This window comes from Vigna unguiculata, chromosome 10 (assembly GCF_037176805.1).
Source record: "Vigna unguiculata cultivar grain cowpea cultivar isolate G323 ecotype 2 chromosome 10, ASM3717680v1, whole genome shotgun sequence".
Classification (NCBI taxonomy): domain Eukaryota; kingdom Viridiplantae; phylum Streptophyta; class Magnoliopsida; order Fabales; family Fabaceae; genus Vigna; species Vigna unguiculata.
In genome coordinates this window covers 9,723,929-9,731,637 of record NC_140801.1, presented here as the reverse complement: position 1 = coordinate 9,731,637, position 7,709 = coordinate 9,723,929, and the positions used below count along the sequence as shown (strand labels likewise).

The window sequence follows — 7,709 nt, the reverse complement described above, 5'->3', positions numbered from 1 at the left end:
CAGAGCCGGATACTTCTGGCCCACTATAGAAGCGGACTGCCAGAATCATGTCAGGAAGTGCAAGCCATGCCAGAAGCACGACAACCTTATCCATCAGAAACAGGAACAACTACACCACATACTGTCCCCATGGCCATTCGCTAAGTGGGGAATGGACATCCTCGGCCCCTTCTCACCCGGCAAGGGGCAAGTAAAATTCCTAATCGTAGCCGTTGATTATTTTACCAAATGGATCGAGGCCAAGCCACTGACCACCATCACGGCCCAACAAGTCCAGCAGTTCGTGTGGAAGGACATTATATGCAGATATGGTGTACCACATACCATTATAACAGACAATGGCCGACAATTTATTGACAAGGAGTTAGCCAAATTCTACACCGGCCTAGGCATCAAACACATCACAAACTCTGTAGAACATCCACAAACCAATGGGCAAGCAGAAGCAGCAAACAAAGTTATTCTCATAGAACTACGCAAGAGGTTGGATATCGCCAAAGGCCGATGGCCTGAAGAGTTAATAGAAGTACTATGGGCTTACAGATGCACCCCTCAGTCATCAACAAACGAATCCCCATTCAGCCTAGTCTACGGCGCAGACGCCATGATACCGATAGAAATTGGCGAACCATCCCTGCGCCAAGAACTATACGACCCAACTCACAACCACCAAAACATGACCTTACATCTCGACCTCCTACCCGAACTCAGAGAAAAAGCCCAAATACGCAATCTAGCCGCCAAACAACGAGCTGCCAGGAAATATAATGCAAACCTACACCCACGATCATTTGTCATCGGGGACCTAGTATGGAGAATGACCAGCAGTGCTAGAAAGAAGGATGGCAAGTTCTCCGCCAATTGGGACGGCCCGTACCGCATACGAGAAGACGCAGGAGGAGGGGCTTATCGCCTAGAAAAATTATCTGAGGAAGAGATTCACAACACATGGAATGTATCCCACCTCAAGTTCTACTTCAGCTAAATATGTATTATAATTGAACCAATACTTGTAACCCCGGGTGTACTCTTTTTCCTCACTTGGTCTTTTTTCCCTAAGGAGGGTTTTGGCCAAGGAGGTTTTAACGAGGCACCCCTATTCAATAAATAAAAAGAAGGGTTCCCTACTTTATGACTCTATGTCTTTACTCTTGGTTAATTCGTTTAAGTTCCCCACCCTTACCCCAAGTAAGCAGCCTGGGTCAAACACCCTTTACTCTTGGTTAATTCGTTTAAGTTCCCCACCCTTACCCCAAGTAAGCGGCCTGGGTCGAACACCCTTTACTCTTGGTTAATTCGTTTAAGTTCCCCACCCTTACCCCAAGTAAGCGGCCTAGGTCGAACACCCTTTACTCTTGGTTAATTCGTTTAAGTTCCCTACCCTTACCCCAAGTAAGCGGCCTGGATCGAATACCCTCAATAACAAGTCGAAATAGCCAAACATCACATACATCAAAACACCCACTCATAATTATACCATCCGCTAACGCACCACTATCACGCAAGTTATCGACGTCCAATAAAAACATAACATACACAAGGCATACATCATATTAAGGGCAAAGTAAAATAGTGTACGGATTATTACAAACAGAATTCAAATTTCAAATTATAACAAATAAGTTCCTACATCCCCTTGTTCTCATCACCCCCCAAGGCAGCTTCCGCATCCTTCTCCTCCTCTGCCACCTTCTCCTCCACCTCCTCAGCATCCCCCTCATCCTCCCTCACCAACTTCCCACCAACTATGTCCTTATCTACGTCAAATCTTGAATCCGAGACATCCACATTTGGATGGAAGAAGGCCGCCTGCCGCAACCCCTTCTCGAAACCATTAATATGCTCTTGGATGACGCTGTTCTTCAGATCGTCAAGTTCCCCAACAGCCCCATCATACTTATCCTTCAAATCCTCATAGTCTTCCTCTAACTCCCCTATACGCTTGTTTAGCTTTTCCTCAAAGTCCAAGCAACGCACCTTCCATGTTGCCAGCCTTTTCCTTTCTGCTTCCCAGCCTTCTTTCTCCTTTTCTAAAGCCGCCTTCTCCTCCTCAAGCTTATCCACCTTACCCTGCAACTCCCCCACCTCCTTTACTTCCCTTCTATAAAGAGACCCTACACGCCGACTCAGGACTAAGGCCTTACTTCTAAACTCTACCATTGTTCTCACAATATGATCCACCTTCATATTATTAATAGAGTTAACAACGGTATCCGGAAGGTCGATCGAGATATCCTTCCTAACGGATATCTCCGGCAACTCGATCAACCCGGCTTCAGGCAACTTCTCTCCACTAGCCGACCCCGCCCCGCTAGCCGTCCCAAGAAGAGCTACCCTTATCTTCTTCACGTCTTTGCCCTTCCCGGGTCGAGGCGGAAGCTCAACTTTCCTTTTCGTCCCACCGTGTACATGCACCTCCACAACCGATTCTTGCAGGTTGGGAACGTCAGCTTTCCCAGCCGCCTTGGCCTTAGCGGCCATTTCCTTCCTCAGTGATTGAAAGAGTGCCAGATTCTTCTTGCCAGATTGCGCCATATGCCCTGCAATAACATATCACGACTCGGATCAAAACAACTTAGCATTATTAACACAGCTTAAGTAATAAACAAATACCTTCAATATCTATTATCGGATGCACCGAATTATAAACCCTAACTAGGCCCTTAGTGGGCAACTTATCCACAAACTTCAACAACATCCCCACCACCTCCTTGTCACCAACCGACAACTCCTCCACTCCCATGTCTTTATATCGAGAAGGATTGTTGGTCCAGCTAAAGGGAAACTTGGTACTCCCATCCGCATTCAAAAAATGAGATTTACCCCCTTCCTTAACGACGACTTTGAAGTACCCGTCTTTGAAATGCTTGAAAGACTGGGAGAAAGCATCCAGTCTGCTGATGTTGGGGCGACTGATTAAAGAAAGCCAAGTAGCCGGCCTCCGGGGCCTAGTGTCATAAAAATATAAGAAAGTATAGGGAGTAGGCTCCAAATATAAGGACTCGCACAGAATGCGGAAGGCCTACAAGTAGGCCCAGCTATTAGGATATAGCTGGGTAGGTGCCACATTCAACACCCGCAGCACACCCATAGTGAAATCATCTAAGGGTAGTCACACATGAAGTTGAGAAAAGTGGCACATATACATGTAGAAGAATTTTTCGATAGCCCCCTCCTGCCCGTGGCATACCCGGTCGACGGCACTCACCCTCTCCAGCGAAACAATGTCTCCACTGGCACCCCTAGACATGACGGGTGTGCAGTTCAGCCGAGAGTTCAACATACGAGACCACCTGAATAAAGATGATTGATCACGAACATCAGTAGCAACCCACCCATAGCCGTCTTTCGTCGGCCAGTTACTCTCCTCCAACTCTTCGGGAGGATCCTCTCGAACCTCCCTCACTACCTCCATCGGCATCCCGCTCGTAACAACTCCAGAACTCGTACCCTCTCCGCCAAGTCGCCCATCCTTACTTCTATCTGACTCAGTACTTTCACTACTACTAGACGAAGACACGCTACCACTACTGGACATACCTGATTTCATTTTTTTACGAGAAGATGTCGGTCGAAATTGAGGACTAGTCAGACACTTTTACGCGCACAAGGTCTTTAAATTCAGAATTCACAAATGAAACAAGTAACCCCTCATCTGTTTGCAAACACATATTTATAGCCCACAATCCCAAACGACGAACCTCTTCACGCCAAAACCATACCACAGACCAATCGACACCATCATTGCAAAAGATATGACACTTCAAAACGACGGCGCCAAAACTTTTTCGATTTGACCAACTGACACCCTTTCACCTACCTTCTGACGGTTACAAATTATAAGCCTTAACACTGTTCACCACACTTAAAGGTTGGGGGACTGGTGTATCACACCTAGCCGGTTCCGCTAGCTTATCAACACATATCATCCTTGACCGACAACCCATATCGGACAAGGCTGGGGGACTGGTGTACCGTACCTAGCCAAACTCGATCAAGTAAACAATGTGCATATCGAGACCGCCAAGTACCCAGGTTAGGCCAAGTTAGCCTAACTTGTACCGGTTTTAACCTAACCTAAATGTCTAAGAGGACAACCTGCACCTCATATCACCAACAAAAGCCATCTAGGCAAGTAGTCGGTCTAGACCGACTACTCGAGCATATCTGGTAAGGTTAAGGCCCAGGCCGACTACTCCAATAAACTTAGCGAAAATCGAAGCCCCCGTGTTCAATAGGTCTCAAGGGCCTGGGTTAGGGCCCAGGTCCACTCATGGCCCAAACTAGAGCCCAAGTCAAGGCCCAGCCTATGAAATGGTCAAACGTCATTAATGCTCTATAAATACATGTGGACCCCATCATTTAAAGGTACACATTCATTAATCACTGATTTGACTCTCTGAGAGCTTTGACTTACTTGAGCTTCGAAGACTCTTCTGCAGATAACCCCTGGGTTCAAGCTGACATGTATCGACTGGGAAGAGACCAACTAAGAAGATAGCGGACTAAGTGGTAAGGTGACGCTTGTGCCTAACCTATCTTATTATTTGTTCTCTGCAGGAACATTTAATATTATAAATAGATCTCATTAAACGTTTAAAATCAGAATAGGTAGTTAATGAAACTTAATGGGATGTTTAATATAATTTTGTCATATTCACCTAAATTAATAATTAGATTGAATAGATTCATTAAATGGAATAATTATTAGAATCGTAGCGGAGATGTAAAAGTAGAAATAACGTATCTGATTAGCACAATTGGCACATTTATTGCAACACATTCAATTAGTTTCGTATTGGTCTATAAATAACCTAGGCCAGGGATCCATCAACTCACAAGAGAAAAACAAAGAGAATAGAAGATCTTTGCATAATGGCTCTTAAGATGATGAATCAAAACATTCTTTTGGGAATGATATGCATTGTTTTCGTTTTGGCTTCAGGTGCTTCAGGTAACAAAAGTAACAAAAACCACAAAAAATAAGTTCGAAAATTGTTTCAGAGTACTAATTCCTTGGTGTGTTGTCAAATTTCCAATTTTTCATTGTTACTTTCTCCTATAATTAGAAATTTCCTCTATTTTTTTTTTTGAGAAATTGTTTCATGCCAATTTTCTTATTATCCTGTAGACCTAATTTTGTTTTTTATCAATAACAGTTAATCATGAGTTTTTGTTAGTGAAAAAATTAAATTCCCACCCTCTTCCACTCTTTTTTTTTTTGTTTTTTTTTCTGAACTCCTTCAAACTCACCTTATTTCTTCGTACTTTGTAGATCTAATATTAATTTTGATACTTGTATTTATAATAACTATTCAACCTTTCTTCCGGTTTATTTTTATTTTAGTGTAACTTTTATATTCTTTTAAAAAATTTAATGTAAACTTTTCCGTTTAGAAGCCAGAGGTAACGATGATGATTCAGAAGTTCTCAGAAGTTCAACCGGACTTTCAGAAACAATCTCATCCCCTTGAGCTGTTTTTTATTTTTTAGTGGAAGTAGAAACTGTATTGAATCTTAAGAAAAATATGTATAAATCACATTGAATTAAAAATAAATTGAGTAAAAACATCAATACGTTGGAGATTCAACATCAATAAGGCGTTTCTATTTTTTAGTGGAAGTAGAAATTGTATTGAATCTCTTAAAAAAATTGCATAAATTCTATTGAATTAATAATAAATTGAGTAAAAACATTAAATAATTATTATAGATATGTTGGATATCCGATATCAATTAGAGATAAGCCGAATTTATAGTATATAAATTAGTTGCAAATTTCACCTTACAAGCTAATTTGGTAAAGTTGAATTAAGCTTAAAGTTAACACGGTATCAGAGTTATGAGTGAAAGTCTATCATAACTAGATTTGTTATTTGTTCGGCCTATTGTATTACCCGTTATCAGGGAATTTGTTGTTTGTTGAACTTATCATGTCACCCACTATTAAACTGTTATCAGATTGTCTATTATCGTCTCATGCTCGAGATAGATATATTTCAGTGTAACGGGATATGTTAAAGATCTTATACTCATTAGGAATAAAACGAATTTATAACATATAAATAGGTGTAAACCTCATTTTATAAGTCAATTTTGTGAAATTGAATTACGTTTTAAAGTTAATTTTTTAACAAAATATAAAGATAAAAAGAGATTATGTTGTTAATGTATTAATCTTTTAATTTTATCCTAATATATTTTGTTCACTGGATTAAAATTTTAATTTCATGAAAAGAATAATCAAGAATACTCAATTATAATTGACATATGTATGTTTTTTTTTTAGGGCGAGCAACAAGTGATGGAACTGCTTGGAAGTATTGCCTTAATCCTGGTGAGGGGAATTGTCCAAACAACGCTGCTTGTAACCAATATTGCTTAAGCCGTCCCTTCCCTGGGGGTGGTTCCTGTATCGAAAACCTATGTTGCTGCAGCGCATAGAAGTTTGTTTTTGTTTTTCTACTTTAATAACAGAGATATAATAAAATTGTTTTAAATAATGTGTCCAACTCAAGATGTATAATTCACTGCATTCAGTACCACGTGTTGCACGAATTTATTTTATTCACAATTATTTCAAGAAAACATAAAACCACAGAGAACATTAAGTACTTTCAAATTTTAAAACATTAACAAAACAGAGAAGAAATTAGAATTTACAAAATCTAATAACTTGTAACTTAAGTAATTTCGTAATAAATATTGTGTCTAACTGTATAAATTATTATGAGTTTAAGATGAATTGAAAGTTTTATATTAGGTAAAAACTAAGTTGAAGCATTCTTTTTTGTCCTAATTTTTATTGAAATATTACTATGTGATCCTTTTTTTTATTCAAGTAAGTCATATTTGCGGAAACGATTCAATTATATCATTTCTGTTAAATTTACACATATAACGTTAAAGAATTAAAGAGATATCACATATCAATTCATATATTTTAATTATTTATGTTATTATTTTGTATTTAATCCAATTTTTATATTTATTTTTTAATTTAATTTTGTCTTTATTTTTTTAAATAGAACAACGTTATTCTTTCTTTCAAGATCAAATTTATTTATTTTTATGTAGAACACAAATGTAAAATCAGATAAAATATTATTAAAATATAAAACAAAAGCTATCATCATTTTTTTAAAAACAATAAGTAAGCATGAATAAAAATAAAATGTAAACGTTGTGGATAAAAAAAAACTCGTTAATAAGTTTCCAATACATTCACGCGGGAACCGTTTATTATACAGCTTAAAAAAGTAGTCTTTTTTCCAAAATAATAATTTTAAAAGATATTTTTTAATAGAATTACTGAAAAAATATTTCTTTAAAGGTTAAATATATTTGAGCTCCTCAATGCGAAATTGAAATTCGTTCTTACCTAAAACATTGATACATTTCGATCCTCAAACTTTAAAAATGGATAAATATAATGTTTTTAATCCAATTATGTTAATTACATTGTGAGAGTGATAAGACCTCTTACCAACAATAGTGCAAAATCTTGTTTTTAACTCGCCTTATATGTTTCGGTTGTCTAGAAACCAAAGCATATAATGGCGTGGTGGCATTTTTGTAATTCCTGCAAACATTTATGCCTCGGTTCACTTTTCACCCGAAGCCAAAAACGGTTTTATGCTTCGTTTGCAAAAAATCGGTGCCAAAAAGTGTAATATGCTTCGGTTCAAGAGACCCGAAGCCAAAAACTT

The 7,709-nt window shown here is 38.7% G+C and overlaps 1 long non-coding RNA gene across 1 annotated transcript; it reads left to right on the top strand.

The window, feature by feature from the left end:
• The first annotated feature begins 4,731 nt into the window (after positions 1-4,731).
• On the top strand, positions 4,732-6,512 carry LOC146882107 (uncharacterized). The gene is made up of 2 exons (XR_014984983.1): positions 4,732-4,954; positions 6,290-6,512. It is a non-coding gene; the product is annotated as an uncharacterized LOC146882107 (long non-coding RNA).
• The last annotated feature ends 1,197 nt before the right edge of the window (positions 6,513-7,709 follow it).